The sequence below is a fragment of the Pseudophryne corroboree genome, unplaced genomic scaffold, assembly GCF_028390025.1.
Source record: "Pseudophryne corroboree isolate aPseCor3 unplaced genomic scaffold, aPseCor3.hap2 scaffold_685, whole genome shotgun sequence".
Classification (NCBI taxonomy): domain Eukaryota; kingdom Metazoa; phylum Chordata; class Amphibia; order Anura; family Myobatrachidae; genus Pseudophryne; species Pseudophryne corroboree.
The window spans coordinates 109130-122598 of NW_026970270.1; the positions used below are offsets into that span (position 1 = coordinate 109130).

The following is a 13469-nucleotide window of genomic DNA, read 5'->3' on the forward strand; positions in this document are numbered from 1 at the left end:
TTCTTGCAGCAGCTGGGCACTGTAACAGCTCCAGAGCTGCTCTGTAAGGCAAGTAAAAGGGTGTGGGCCCTGCAGCACTACCTGTAGTTTGCATTGTGCATTGGAAGGCACAAAGTAAGCAGACGGGAAGAGAAGTCAGGATAGTGCACAAGGGTATAGAAGGGAGGGGCTCAAGAAAAAAGAAGTGGAAACAGACAGCAAACTAGGCTGGAGAGAGACATGAGACAAAGAGATCTGAATTATACAAGAGCCGACCAGACGAAACACAAATTATGCAGTCAAGTTTCCCACATTTGGGGAAATCGTAGGAGCAGCACACCCAGAGTGCAATGGGTGAGCCTTGCCCTGGGAGAATCACCTTCCTGATTATAGTATCTCACCTGGCAGGTAAGTAGGAGTTGGGCTAGAGCTTGGGAGGGTCGCTGCTCGGGCACCCCCCTGTCAAGTGAAGGAGATCCAACTGAGGCAGCACAAGGAAACTCTCGAAAGAAGAACAAGGCTAGAGGAAGATCTGAGACAAAGAAATCTGACTTTTACCAGAGCTGACCAGAGGAAAGCACAAACACAGTCCCCCACTACCACAAATAATGCAGTCGAGTTTCCCAAATTTGGGGAAATCACAGGGGTCAGCATACCCAGAATTCAATGAATGAACCTCACCCTGGGAGAACAATCTTCATGACCATGGTATCTCCTATGCAAAATAAGTATGATTTGGGATAGGGCTGGGGAGGGCCGCTGCTCAGGCACATCTCTGTCAAGTAAAGGAGATTCAACTGAGGCAGCACAAGGGAACTCTCATCTGGGGACAACAACTGCAGGGAGAACACATATTTTCAGATGAACATGGGAGGACAGAAGGCTGCCTAATACTGAAGCACCCCCAAACAACAAACCAAATGCAACAACTAGTAAAAGCATTCCTGGGTGAAGGTCTGCAGAAGACGGATTTGCATACGGTGATGTCATCCAAGCAGTGGGCCAAAGTTGGCTGGAACCCTCATCTGCATATGAAAAGAGAAAAGGGTTATGCAGGGCATGGCGGCCTTTTGCGGCGCTTGGATGACCCCTAGTTCGCATTAAACACCTCCACCCTCCTTCGGTGTGGGGCTCATGTTGGCTATGCCCCAGCCCCTGAAGCATTCAAGCTGATTTCTTGCAGCAGCTGGGCACTGTAACAGCTCCAGAGCTGCTCTGTAAGGCAAGTAAAAGGGTGTGGGCCCTGCAGCACTACCTGTAGTTCGCATTGTGCGTTGGAAGGCACAAAGTAAGCAGACGGGAGAAGTCAGGATAGTGCGCAAGGGCATAGAAGGGAGCGGCTCAAGAAAAAAGAAGTGGAAACAGACAGCAAACTAGGCTGGAGAGAGACCTGAGACAAAGAGATCTGAATTATACGAGAGCCGACCAGGGGAAACACAAATTATGCAGTCAAGTTTCCCACATTTGGGGAAATCGCAGGGGCAGCACACCCAGAGTGCAATGGGTGAGCCTTGCCCTGGGAGAAGCACCTTCAAGATCATAGTATCTCACCTGGCAGGTAAGTAGGAGTTGGGCTAGAGCTGGGGAGGGTCGCTGCTCGGGCACCCCCCTGTCAAGTGAAGGAGATCCAACTGAGGCAGCACAATGGAACTCTCGAAAGAAGAACAAGGCTAGAGGAAGATCTGAGACAAAGAAATCTGACTTTTACCAGAGCTGACCAGCGGAAAACACAAACACAGTCCCCCACTACCACAAATAATGCAGGCGAGTTTCCCACATTTGGGGAAATCACAGGGGTCAGCATACCCAGAATGCAATGAATGAACCTCACCCTGGGTGAACAATCTTCATGACCATGGTATCTCCTATGCAAAATAAGTATGATTTGGGATAGGGCTGGGGAGGGCCGCTGCTCATGCACATCTCTGTCAAGTAAAGGAGATTCAACTGAGGCAGCACAAGGAAACTCTCGAAAGAAGAACAAGGCTAGAGGAAGATCTGAGACAAAGAAATCTGACTTTTACCAGAGCTGACCAGAGGAAAGCACAAACACAGTCCCCCACTACCACAAATAATGCAGTCGAGTTTCCCAAATTTGGGGAAATCACAGGGGTCAGCATACCCAGAATTCAATGAATGAACCTCACCCTGGGAGAACAATCTTCATGACCATGGTATCTCCTATGCAAAATAAGTATGATTTGGGATAGGGCTGGGGAGGGCCGCTGCTCAGGCACATCTCTGTCAAGTAAAGGAGATTCAACTGAGGCAGCACAAGGGAACTCTCATCTGGGGACAACAACTGCAGGGAGAACACATATTTTCAGATGAACATGGGAGGACAGAAGGCTGCCTAATACTGAAGCACCCCCAAACAACAAACCAAATGCAACAACTAGTAAAAGCATTCCTGGGTGAAGGTCTGCAGAAGATGGATTTGCATACGGTGATGTCATCCAAGCAGTGGGCCAAAGTTGGCTGGAACCCTCATCTGCATATGAAAAGAGAAAAGGGTTATGCAGGGCATGGCGGCCTTTTGCGGCGCTTGGATGACCCCTAGTTCGCATTAAACACCTCCACCCTCCTTCGGTGTGGGGCTCATGTTGGCTATGCCCCAGCCCCTGAAGCATTCAAGCTGATTTCTTGCAGCAGCTGGGCACTGTAACAGCTCCAGAGCTGCTCTGTAAGGCAAGTAAAAGGGTGTGGGCCCTGCAGCACTACCTGTAGTTCGCATTGTGCGTTGGAAGGCACAAAGTAAGCAGACGGGAGAAGTCAGGATAGTGCGCAAGGGCATAGAAGGGAGCGGCTCAAGAAAAGAGAAGTGGAAACAGACAGCAAACTAGGCTGGAGAGAGACCTGAGACAAAGAGATCTGAATTATACGAGAGCCGACCAGGGGAAACACAAATTATGCAGTCAAGTTTCCCACATTTGGGGAAATCGCAGGGGCAGCACACCCAGAGTGCAATGGGTGAGCCTTGCCCTGGGAGAAGCACCTTCAAGATCATAGTATCTCACCTGGCAGGTAAGTAGGAGTTGGGCTAGAGCTGGGGAGGGTCGCTGCTCGGGCACCCCCCTGTCAAGTGAAGGAGATCCAACTGAGGCAGCACAATGGAACTCTCGAAAGAAGAACAAGGCTAGAGGAAGATCTGAGACAAAGAAATCTGACTTTTACCAGAGCTGACCAGCGGAAAACACAAACACAGTCCCCCACTACCACAAATAATGCAGGCGAGTTTCCCACATTTGGGGAAATCACAGGGGTCAGCATACCCAGAATGCAATGAATGAACCTCACCCTGGGTGAACAATCTTCATGACCATGGTGTCTCCTATGCAAAATAAGTATGATTTGGGATAGGGCTGGGGAGGGCCGCTGCTCAGGCACATCTCTGTCAAGTAAAGGATATTCAACTGAGGCAGCACAAGGGAACTCTTATCTGGGGACAACAACTGCAGGGAGAACACATATTTTCAGATGAACATGGGAGGGCAGAAGGCTGCCTAATACTGAAGCACCCCCAAACAACAAACCAAATGCAACAACTAGTGCAAGCATTCCTGGGGGAAGGCCTGCAGCAGATGGATTTGCATATGGTGATGTTATCCAAGCAGTGGGTCAAAGTTGGCTTCAACCCTCATCTGCATATGAAAAGAGAAAAGGGGCGTGCAGGGCATGGCGGCCTTTTGCGCTGCTTGGATGACCCCTAGATCGCATTAAACACCCCCACCCTCCTTTGGTGTGGGGCTCATGTTGGCCATGCCCCATCCCATGAAGCATTCAAGCTGATTTCTTGCAGCAGCTGGGCACTGTAACAGCTCCAGAGCTGCTCTGTAAGGCAAGTAAAAGGGTGTGGGCCCTGCAGCACTACCTGTAGTTTGCATTGTGCATTGGAAGGCACAAAGTAAGCAGACGGGAGGAGAAGTCAGGATAGTGCACAAGGGTATAGAAGGGAGGGGCTCAAGAAAAAAGAAGTGGAAACAGACAGCAAACTAGGCTGGAGAGAGACCTGAGACAAAGATATCTGAATTATACGAGAGCCGACCAGAGGAAACACAAATTATGCAGTCAAGTGTCCCACATTTGGGGAAATCGTAGGAGCAGCACACCCAGAGTGCAATGGGTGAGCCTTGCCCTGGGAGAAGCACCTTCCTGATTATAGTATCTCACCTGGCAGGTAAGTAGGAGTTGGGCTAGAGCTTGGGAGGGTCGCTGCTCGGGCACCCCCCTGTCAAGTGAAGGAGATCCAACTGAGGCAGCACAAGGAAACTCTCGAAAGAAGAACAAGGCTAGAGGAAGATCTGAGACAAAGAAATCTGACTTTTACCAGAGCTGACCAGAGGAAAGCACAAACACAGTCCCCCACTACCACAAATAATGCAGTCGAGTTTCCCAAATTTGGGGAAATCACAGGGGTCAGCATACCCAGAATGCAATGAATGAACCTCACCCTGGGAGAACAATCTTCATGACCATGGTATTTCCTATGCAAAATAAGTATGATTTGGGATAGGGCTGGGGAGGGCCGCTGCTCAGGCACATCTCAGTCAAGTAAAGGAGATTCAACTGAGGCAGCACAAGGGAACTCTCATCTGGGGACAACAACTGCAGGGAGAACACATATTTTCAGATGAACATGGGAGGACAGAAGGCTGCCTAATACTGAAGCACCCCCAAACAACAAACCAAATGCAACAACTAGTAAAAGCATTCCTGGGTGAAGGTCTGCAGAAGACGGATTTGCATACGGTGATGTCATCCAAGCAGTGGGCCAAAGTTGGCTGGAACCCTCATCTGCATATGAAAAGAGAAAAGGGTTATGCAGGGCATGGCGGCCTTTTGCGGCGCTTGGATGACCCCTAGTTCGCATTAAACACCTCCACCCTCCTTCGGTGTGGGGCTCATGTTGGCTATGCCCCAGCCCCTGAAGCATTCAAGCTGATTTCTTGCAGCAGCTGGGCACTGTAACAGCTCCAGAGCTGCTCTGTAAGGCAAGTAAAAGGGTGTGGGCCCTGCAGCACTACCTGTAGTTCGCATTGTGCGTTGGAAGGCACAAAGTAAGCAGACGGGAGAAGTCAGGATAGTGCGCAAGGGCATAGAAGGGAGCGGCTCAAGAAAAGAGAAGTGGAAACAGACAGCAAACTAGGCTGGAGAGAGACCTGAGACAAAGAGATCTGAATTATACGAGAGCCGACCAGGGGAAACACAAATTATGCAGTCAAGTTTCCCACATTTGGGGAAATCGCAGGGGCAGCACACCCAGAGTGCAATGGGTGAGCCTTGCCCTGGGAGAAGCACCTTCATGATCATAGTATCTCACCTGGCAGGTAAGTAGGAGTTGGGCTAGAGCTGGGGAGGGTCGCTGCTCGGGCACCCCCCTGTCAAGTGAAGGAGATCCAACTGAGGCAGCATAAAGGAACTCTCGAAAGAAGAACAAGGCTAGAGGAAGATCTGAGACAAAGAAATCTGACTTTTACCAGAGCTGACCAGAGGAAAGCACAAACACAGTCCACCACTACCACAAATAATGCAGTCGAGTTTCCCACATTTGGGGAAATCACAGGGGTCAGCATACCCAGAGTGCAATGAATGAACCGCACCCTGGGAGAACAATCTTCATAACAATGGTATCTCCTATGCAAAATAAGTATGATTTGGGATATGGCTGGGGAGGGCCGCTGCTCAGGCACATCTCTGTCAAGTAAAGGAGATTCAACTGAGGCAGCACAAGGGAACTCTCATCTGGGGACAACAACTGCAGGGAGAACACATATTTTCAGATGAACATGGGAGGGCAGAAGGCTGCCTAATACTGAAGCACCCCCAAACAACAAACCAAATGCAACAACTAGTGCAAGCATTCCAGGAGGAAGGCCTGCAGCAGATAGATTTGCATATGGTGATGTCATCCAAGCAGTGGGTCAAAGTTGGCTTCAACCCTCGTCTGCATATGAAAAGAGAAAAGGGGCGTGCAGGGCATGGTGGCCTTTTGCGGCACTTGGCTGACCCCTAGTTTGCATTAAACACCTCCACCCTCCTTCGGTGTGGGGCTCATGTTGGCTATGCCCGAGCCCCTGAAGCATTCAAGCTGATTTCTTGCTGCAGCTGGGCACTGTAACAGCTCCAGAGCTGCTCTGTAAGGCAAGTAAAAGGGTGTGGGCCCTGCAGCACTACCTGTAGTTCGCATTGTGCGTTGGAAGGCACAAAGTAAGCAGAAAGGAGGAGAAGTCAGGATAGTGCGCAAGGGCATAGAAGGGAGCGGCTCAAGAAAAGAGAAGTGGAAACAGACAGCAAACTAGGCTGGAGAGAGACCTGAGACAAAGAGATCTGAATTATACGATAGCCGACCAGGGGAAACACAAATTATGCAGTCAAGTTTCCCACATTTCGGGAAATCGCAGGAGCAGCACACCCAGAGTGCAATGGGTGAACCTTGCCCTGGGAGAAGCACCTTCATGATCATAGTATCTCACCTAGCAGGTAAGTAGGAGTTGGGCGAGAGTTGGGGAGGGTCGCTGTTTGGGTACCCCCCTGTAAAGTGAAGGAGATCCAACTGAGGCAGCACAAGGGAACTCTCGAAAGAAGAACAAGGCTAGAGGAAAATCTGAGACAAAGAAATCTGACTTTTACCAGAGCTGACCAGAGGAAAGCACAAACACAGTCCCCCACTACCACAAATAATGCAGTCGAGTTTCACACATTTGGGGAAATCACAGGGGTCAGCATACCCAAAATGCAATGAATGAGCCTCACCCTGGGAGAACAATCTTCATGACCATGGTATCTCCTATGCAAAATAAGTATGATTTGGGATAGGGCTGGGGAGGGCCGCTGCTCATGCACATCTCTGTCAAGTAAAGGAGATTCAACTGAGGCAGCACAAGGAAACTCTCATCTGGGGACAACAACTGCAGGGAGAACACATATTTTCAGATGAACATGGGAGGGCAGAAGGCTGCCTAATACTGAAGCACCCCCAAACAACAAACCAAATGCAACAACTAGTACAAGCATTCCTGGGGGAAGTTCTGCAGAAGACGGAATTGCATACGTTGATGTCATCCAAGCAGTGGGCCAAAGTTGGCTGGAACCCTCATCTGCATATGAAAAGAGAAAAGGGGTATGCAGGGCATGGCGGCCTTTTGCGGCGCTTGCATGACCCTTAGTTCGCATTAAACACCCCCACCCTCCTTCGGTGTGGGGCTCATGTTGGCCATGCCCCATCCCCTGAAGCATTCAAGCTGATTTCTTGCAGCAGCTTGGCACTGTAACAGCTCCAGAGCTGTTCTGTAAGGCAAGTAAAAGGGTGTTGGCCCTGCAGCACTACCTGTAGTTTGCATTGTGCATTGGAAGGCACAAAGTAAGCAGACAGGAGGAGAAGTCAGGATAGTGCACAAGGGTATAAAAGGGAGCGGCTCAAGAAAAGAGAAGTTGAAACAGACAGCAAACTAGGCTGGAGAGAGACCTGAGACAAAGAGATATGAATTATACGAGACCTGACCAGGGGAAACACAAATTTTGCAGTCAAGTTTCCCACATTTGGGGAAATCGCAGGGGCAGCACACCCAGAGTGCAATGGGTGAGCCTTGCCCTGGGAGAAGCACCTTCATGATCATAGTATCTCACCTGGCAGGTAAGTAGGAGTTGGGCTAGAGCTGGGGAGGGTCGCTGCTCGGGCACCCCCCTGTCAAGTGAAGGAGATCCAACTGAGGCAGCACAAGGAAACTCTCGAAAGAAGAACAAGGCTAGAGGAAGATCTGAAACAAAGTAATCTGACTTTTACCAGAGCTGACCAGAGGAAAACACAAACACAGTCCCCCACTACCAACAATAAAGCAGTCGCGTTTCCCACATTTGGGGAAATCACAGGGGTCAGCATACCCAGAATGCAATGAATGAACCTCACCCTGGGAGAGTAATCTTCATGACCATGGTATCTCCTATGCAAAATAAGTATGATTTGGGATAGGGCTGGGGAGGGCCGCTGCTCATGCACATCTCTGTCAAGTAAAGGAGATTCAACTGAGGCAGCACAAGGGAACTCTCATCTGGGGACAACAACTGCAGGGAGAACACATATTTTCAGATGAACATGGGAGGGCAGAAGGCTGCCTAATACTGAAGCACCCCCAAACAACAAACCAAATGCAACAACTAGTGCAAGCATTCCTGGGGGAAGTTCTGCAGAAGACGGATTTGCATACGGTGATGTCATCCAAGCAGTGGGTCAAAGTTGGCTTCAACCCTCATCTGCATATGAAAAGAGAAAAGGGGCGTGCAGGGCATGGCGGCCTTTTGCGGTGCTTGGATGACACCTAGTTCGCATTAAACACCCCCACCCTCCTTTGGTGTGGGGCTCATGTTGGCCATGCCCCATCCCCTGAAGCATTCAAGTTGATTTATTGCAGCAGCTGGGCACTGTAACAGCTCCAGAGCTGCTCTGAACGGCAAGTAAAAGGGTGTGGGCCCTGCAGCACTACCTGTAGTTTGCATTGTGCATTGGAAGGCACAAAGTAAGCAGACGGGAGAAGTCAGGATAGTGCGCAAGGGCATAGAAGGGAGCGGCTCAAGAAAAGAGAAGTTGAAACAGACAGCAAACTAGGCTGGAGAGAGACCTGAGACAAAGAGATCTGAATTATACGAGAGCCGACCAGGGGAAACACAAATTATGCAGTCAAGTTTCCCACATTTGGGGAAATCGCAGGAGCAGCACACCCAGAGTGCAATGGGTGAGCCTTGCCCTGGGAGAAGCACCTTCAAGATCATAGTATCTCACCTGGCAGGTAAGTAGGAGTTGGGCTAGAGCTGGGGAGGGTCGCTGCTCGGGCACCCCCCTGTCAAGTGGAGGAGATCCAACTGAGGCAGCACAATGGAACTCTCGAAAGAAGAACAAGGCTAGAGGAAGATCTGAGACAAAGAAATCTGACTTTTACCAGAGCTGACCAGCGGAAAACACAAACACAGTCCCCCACTACCACAAATAATGCAGGCGAGTTTCCCACATTTGGGGAAATCACAGGGGTCAGCATACCCAGAATGCAATGAATGAACCTCACCCTGGGTGAACAATCTTCATGACCATGGTGTCTCCTATGCAAAATAAGTATGATTTGGGATAGGGCTGGGGAGGGCCGCTGCTCAGGCACAACTCTGTCAAGTAAAGGAAATTCAACTGAGGCAGCACAAGGGAACTCTCATCTGGGGACAACAACTGCAGGGAGAACACATATTTTCAGATGAACATGGGAGGGCAGAAGGCTGCCTAATACTGAAGCACCCCCAAACAACAAACCAAATGCAACAACTAGTGCAAGCATTCCTGGGGGAAGGCCTGCAGCAGATGGATTTGCATATGGTGATGTTATCCAAGCAGTGGGTCAAAGTTGGCTTCAAACCTCATCTGCATATGAAAAGAGAAAAGGGGCGTGCAGGGCATGGCGGCCTTTTGCGCTGCTTGGATGACCCCTAGATCGCATTAAACACCCCCACCCTCCTTTGGTGTGGGGCTCATGTTGGCCATGCCCCATCCCATGAAGCATTCAAGCTGATTTCTTGCAGCAGCTGGGCACTGTAACAGCTCCAGAGCTGCTCTGTAAGGCAAGTAAAAGGGTGTGGGCCCTGCAGCACTACCTGTAGTTTGCATTGTGCATTGGAAGGCACAAAGTAAGCAGACGGGAGGAGAAGTCAGGATAGTGCACAAGGGTATAGAAGGGAGGGGCTCAAGAAAAAAGAAGTGGAAACAGACAGCAAACTAGGCTGGAGAGAGACCTGAGACAAAGAGATCTGAATTATACGAGAGCCGACCAGAGGAAACACAAATTATGCAGTCAAGTGTCCCACATTTGGGGAAATCGTAGGAGCAGCACACCCAGAGTGCAATGGGTGAGCCTTGCCCTGGGAGAAGCACCTTCCTGATTATAGTATCTCACCTGGCAGGTAAGTAGGAGTTGGGCTAGAGCTTGGGAGGGTCGCTGCTCGGGCACCCCCCTGTCAAGTGAAGGAGATCCAACTGAGGCAGCACAAGGAAACTCTCGAAAGAAGAACAAGGCTAGAGGAAGATCTGAGACAAAGAAATCTGACTTTTACCAGAGCTCACCAGAGGAAAGCACAAACACAGTCCCCCACTACCACAAATAATGCAGTCGAGATTCCCAAATTTGGGGAAATCACAGGGGTCAGCATACCCAGAATGCAATGAATGAACCTCACCCTGGGAGAACAATCTTCATGACCATGGTATCTCCTATGCAAAATAAGTATGATTTGGGATAGGGCTGGGGAGGGCCGCTGCTCAGGCACATCTCTGTCAAGTAAATGAGATTCAACTGAGGCAGCACAAGGGAACTCTCATCTGGGGACAACAACTGCAGGGAGAACACATATTTTCAGATGAACATGGGAGGGCAGAAGGCTGCCTAATACTGAAGCACCCCCAAACAACAAACCAAATGCAACAACTAATGCAAGCATTCCTGGGGGAAGGTCTGCAGCAGACGGATTTGCATACGGTGATGTTATCCAAGCAGTGGGCCAAAGTTGACTGGAACCCTCATCTGCATATGAAAAGAGAAAAGGGGCATGCAGGGCATGGCGGCCTTTTGCAGTGCTTGGATGACCCCTAGTTCGCATTAAACACCTCCCCCCTCCTTTGGTGTGGGGCTCATGTTGGCCATGCCCCATCCCCTGAAGCATTCAAGCTGATTTCTTGCAGCAGCTGGGCACTGTAACAGCTCCAGAGCTGCTCTGTAAGGCAAGTAAAAGGGTGTGGGCCCTGCAGCACTACCTGTAGTTCGCATTGTGCGTTGGAAGGCACAAAGTAAGCAGAAAGGAGGAGAAGTCAGGATAGTGCGCAAGGGCATAGAAGGGAGCGGCTCAAGAAAAGAGAAGTGGAAACAGACAGCAAACTAGGCTGGAGAGAGACCTGAGACAAAGAGATCTGAATTATACGAGAGCCGACCAGGGGAAACACAAATTATGCAGTCAAGTTTCCCACATTTCGGGAAATGGCAGGAGCAGCACACCCAGAGTGCAATGGGTGAGCCTTGCCCTGGGAGAAGCACCTTCATGATCATAGTATCTCACCTAGCAGGTAAGTAGGAGTTGGGCGAGAGTTGGGGAGGGTCGCTGCTCGGGTACCCCTTTGTAAAGTGAAGGAGATCCAACTGAGGCAGCACAAGGGAACTCTCGAAAGAAGAACAAGGCTAGAGGAAAATCTGAGACAAAGAAATCTGACTTTTACCAGAGCTGACCAGAGGAAAGCACAAACACAGTCCCCCACTACCACAAATAATGCAGTCGAGTTTCCCACATTTGGGGAAATCACAGGGGTCAGCATACCCAAAATGCAATGAATGAATATCACCCTGGGAGAACAATCTTCATGACCATGGTATCTCCTATGCAAAATAAGTATGATTTGGGAAAGGGCTGGGGAGGGCCGCTGCTCATGCACATCTCTGTCAAGTAAAGGAGATTCAACTGAGGCAGCACAAGGGAACTCTCATCTGGGGACAACAACTGCAGGGAGAACACATTTTCAGATGAACATGGGAGGGCAGAAGGCTGCCTAATACTGAAGCACCCCCAAACAACAAACCAAATGCAACAACTAGTACAAGCATTCCTGGGGGAAGTTCTGCAGAAGACGGAATTGCATACGGTGATGTCATCCAAGCAGTGGGCCAAAGTTTGCTGGAACCCTCATCTGCATATGAAAAGAGAAAAGGGGTATGCAGGGCATGGCGGCCTTTTGCGGCGCTTGGATGACCCTTAGTTCGCATTAAACACCCCCACCCTCCTTCGGTGTGGGGCTCATGTTGGCCATGCCCCATCCCCTGAAGCATTCAAGCTGATTTCTTGCAGCAGCTTGGCACTGTAACAGCTCCAGAGCTGTTCTGTAAGGCAAGTAAAAGGGTGTGGGCCCTGCAGCACTACCTGTAGTTTGCATTGTGCATTGGAAGGCACAAAGTAAGCAGACAGGAGGAGAAGTCAGGATAGTGCACAAGGGTATAAAAGGGAGCGGCTCAAGAAAAGAGAAGTTGAAACAGACAGCAAACTAGGCTGGAGAGAGACCTGAGACAAAGAGATCTGAATTATACGAGACCTGACCAGGGGAAACACAAATTATGCAGTCAAGTTTCCCACATTTGGGGAAATCGCAGGGGCAGCACACCCAGAGTGCAATGGGTGAGCCTTGCCCTGGGAGAAGCACCTTCATGATCATAGTATCTCACCTGGCAGGTAAGTAGGAGTTGGGCTAGAGCTGGGGAGGGTCGCTGCTCGGGCACCCCAATGTCAAGTGAAGGAGATCCAACTGAGGCAGCACAAGGAAACTCTCAAAAGAAGAACAAGGCTAGAGGAAGATCTGAAACAAAGAAATCTGACTTTTACCAGAGCTGACCAGAGGAAAACACAAACACAGTCCCCCACTACCAACAAATAAAGCAGTCGAGTTTCCCACATTTGGGGAAATCACAGGGGTCAGCATACCCAGAATGCAATGAATGAACCTCACCCTGGGAGAACAATCTTCATGACCATGGTATCTCCTATGCAAAATAAGTATGATTTGGGATAGGGCTGGGGAGGGCCGCTGCTCAGGCACATCTCTGTCAAGTAAAGGAGATTCAACTGAGGCAGCACAAGGGAACTCTCATCTGGGGACAACAACTGCAGGGAGAACACATATTTTCAGATGAACATGGGAGGGCAGAAGGCTGCCTAATACTGAAGCACCCCCACACAACAAACCAAATGCAACAACTAGTGCAAGCATTCCTGGGGGAAGGCCTGCAGCAGATGGATTTGCATACGGTGATGTCATCCAAGCAGTGGGTCAAAGTTGGCTTCAACCCTCGTCTGCATATGAAAAGAGAAAAGGGGCGTGCAGAGCATGGCGGCCTTTTGCGGCGCTTGGATGACCCCTAGTTCGCATTAAACACCTCCACCCTCCTTCGGTGTGGGGCTCATGTTGGCTATGCCCCAGCCCCTGAAGCATTCAAGCTGATTTCTTGCAGCAGCTGGGCACTGTAACAGCTCCAGAGCTGCTCTGTACGGCAAGTAAAAGGGTGTGGGCCCTGCAGCACTACCTGTAGTTTGCATTGTGCATTGGAAGGCACAAAGTAAGCAGACAGGAGGAGAAGTCAGGATAGTGCACAAGGGTATAAAAGGGAGGGGCTCATGAAAAAAGAAGTGGAAACAGACAGCAAACTAGGCTGGAGAGAGACCTGAGACAAAGAGATCTGAATTATACGAGAGCCGACCAGGGGAAACACAAATTATGCAGTCAAGCTTCCCACATTTGGGGAAATCGCAGGGGCACCACACCCAGAGTGCAATGGGTGAGCCTTGCCCTGGGAGAAGCACCTTCATGATCAAAGTATCTCACCTGGCAGGTAAGTAGGAGTTGGGCTAGAGCTGGGGAGGGTCGCTGCTCTGGCACCCCCCTGTCAAGTGAAGGAGATCCAACTGAGGCAGCACAAGGGAACTCT

The 13469-nt window shown here is 50.1% G+C and overlaps 23 non-coding genes and 1 pseudogene across 23 annotated transcripts; all 24 read right to left on the reverse strand.

Annotated features, from left to right (window-relative positions):
• Positions 1-232: 232 nt before the first annotated feature.
• LOC135037789 (U1 spliceosomal RNA) lies at positions 233-395 on the reverse strand. Its single transcript, XR_010232276.1, has one exon. It is a non-coding gene; the product is annotated as a U1 spliceosomal RNA (small nuclear RNA).
• A 152-nt stretch (positions 396-547) lies between these two features.
• On the reverse strand, positions 548-711 carry LOC135037719 (U1 spliceosomal RNA). Its single transcript, XR_010232208.1, has one exon. It is a non-coding gene; the product is annotated as a U1 spliceosomal RNA (small nuclear RNA).
• A 671-nt stretch (positions 712-1382) lies between these two features.
• On the reverse strand, positions 1383-1545 carry LOC135037803 (U1 spliceosomal RNA). Its single transcript, XR_010232282.1, has one exon. It is a non-coding gene; the product is annotated as a U1 spliceosomal RNA (small nuclear RNA).
• A 152-nt stretch (positions 1546-1697) lies between these two features.
• LOC135037745 (U1 spliceosomal RNA) lies at positions 1698-1861 on the reverse strand. The gene has a single exon (XR_010232233.1). It is a non-coding gene; the product is annotated as a U1 spliceosomal RNA (small nuclear RNA).
• Positions 1862-2013: 152 nt separating this feature from the next.
• LOC135037720 (U1 spliceosomal RNA) lies at positions 2014-2177 on the reverse strand. The gene has a single exon (XR_010232209.1). It is a non-coding gene; the product is annotated as a U1 spliceosomal RNA (small nuclear RNA).
• Positions 2178-2848: 671 nt separating this feature from the next.
• Positions 2849-3011, reverse strand: LOC135037804 (U1 spliceosomal RNA). Its single transcript, XR_010232284.1, has one exon. It is a non-coding gene; the product is annotated as a U1 spliceosomal RNA (small nuclear RNA).
• A 152-nt stretch (positions 3012-3163) lies between these two features.
• On the reverse strand, positions 3164-3327 carry LOC135037748 (U1 spliceosomal RNA). Its single transcript, XR_010232236.1, has one exon. It is a non-coding gene; the product is annotated as a U1 spliceosomal RNA (small nuclear RNA).
• Positions 3328-4001: 674 nt separating this feature from the next.
• Positions 4002-4164, reverse strand: LOC135037822 (U1 spliceosomal RNA). Its single transcript, XR_010232300.1, has one exon. It is a non-coding gene; the product is annotated as a U1 spliceosomal RNA (small nuclear RNA).
• Positions 4165-4316: 152 nt separating this feature from the next.
• Positions 4317-4480, reverse strand: LOC135037717 (U1 spliceosomal RNA). Its single transcript, XR_010232206.1, has one exon. It is a non-coding gene; the product is annotated as a U1 spliceosomal RNA (small nuclear RNA).
• Positions 4481-5151: 671 nt separating this feature from the next.
• LOC135037770 (U1 spliceosomal RNA) lies at positions 5152-5314 on the reverse strand. Its single transcript, XR_010232258.1, has one exon. It is a non-coding gene; the product is annotated as a U1 spliceosomal RNA (small nuclear RNA).
• Positions 5315-5466: 152 nt separating this feature from the next.
• On the reverse strand, positions 5467-5630 carry LOC135037736 (U1 spliceosomal RNA). Its single transcript, XR_010232224.1, has one exon. It is a non-coding gene; the product is annotated as a U1 spliceosomal RNA (small nuclear RNA).
• Positions 5631-6304: 674 nt separating this feature from the next.
• Positions 6305-6467, reverse strand: LOC135037851 (U1 spliceosomal RNA). Its single transcript, XR_010232318.1, has one exon. It is a non-coding gene; the product is annotated as a U1 spliceosomal RNA (small nuclear RNA).
• Positions 6468-6619: 152 nt separating this feature from the next.
• Positions 6620-6783, reverse strand: LOC135037921 (U1 spliceosomal RNA). The gene has a single exon (XR_010232382.1). It is a non-coding gene; the product is annotated as a U1 spliceosomal RNA (small nuclear RNA).
• Positions 6784-7473: 690 nt separating this feature from the next.
• Positions 7474-7620, reverse strand: LOC135037799 (U1 spliceosomal RNA; annotated as a pseudogene).
• A 152-nt stretch (positions 7621-7772) lies between these two features.
• LOC135037763 (U1 spliceosomal RNA) lies at positions 7773-7936 on the reverse strand. The gene has a single exon (XR_010232251.1). It is a non-coding gene; the product is annotated as a U1 spliceosomal RNA (small nuclear RNA).
• A 671-nt stretch (positions 7937-8607) lies between these two features.
• Positions 8608-8770, reverse strand: LOC135037812 (U1 spliceosomal RNA). Its single transcript, XR_010232291.1, has one exon. It is a non-coding gene; the product is annotated as a U1 spliceosomal RNA (small nuclear RNA).
• A 152-nt stretch (positions 8771-8922) lies between these two features.
• Positions 8923-9086, reverse strand: LOC135037749 (U1 spliceosomal RNA). Its single transcript, XR_010232237.1, has one exon. It is a non-coding gene; the product is annotated as a U1 spliceosomal RNA (small nuclear RNA).
• A 674-nt stretch (positions 9087-9760) lies between these two features.
• On the reverse strand, positions 9761-9923 carry LOC135037819 (U1 spliceosomal RNA). The gene has a single exon (XR_010232297.1). It is a non-coding gene; the product is annotated as a U1 spliceosomal RNA (small nuclear RNA).
• A 152-nt stretch (positions 9924-10075) lies between these two features.
• On the reverse strand, positions 10076-10239 carry LOC135037713 (U1 spliceosomal RNA). Its single transcript, XR_010232202.1, has one exon. It is a non-coding gene; the product is annotated as a U1 spliceosomal RNA (small nuclear RNA).
• Positions 10240-10913: 674 nt separating this feature from the next.
• Positions 10914-11076, reverse strand: LOC135037860 (U1 spliceosomal RNA). Its single transcript, XR_010232324.1, has one exon. It is a non-coding gene; the product is annotated as a U1 spliceosomal RNA (small nuclear RNA).
• A 152-nt stretch (positions 11077-11228) lies between these two features.
• Positions 11229-11392, reverse strand: LOC135037729 (U1 spliceosomal RNA). Its single transcript, XR_010232218.1, has one exon. It is a non-coding gene; the product is annotated as a U1 spliceosomal RNA (small nuclear RNA).
• Positions 11393-12064: 672 nt separating this feature from the next.
• LOC135037774 (U1 spliceosomal RNA) lies at positions 12065-12227 on the reverse strand. Its single transcript, XR_010232262.1, has one exon. It is a non-coding gene; the product is annotated as a U1 spliceosomal RNA (small nuclear RNA).
• A 152-nt stretch (positions 12228-12379) lies between these two features.
• On the reverse strand, positions 12380-12544 carry LOC135037743 (U1 spliceosomal RNA). The gene has a single exon (XR_010232231.1). It is a non-coding gene; the product is annotated as a U1 spliceosomal RNA (small nuclear RNA).
• A 674-nt stretch (positions 12545-13218) lies between these two features.
• LOC135037859 (U1 spliceosomal RNA) lies at positions 13219-13381 on the reverse strand. The gene has a single exon (XR_010232323.1). It is a non-coding gene; the product is annotated as a U1 spliceosomal RNA (small nuclear RNA).
• Positions 13382-13469: the final 88 nt, after the last annotated feature.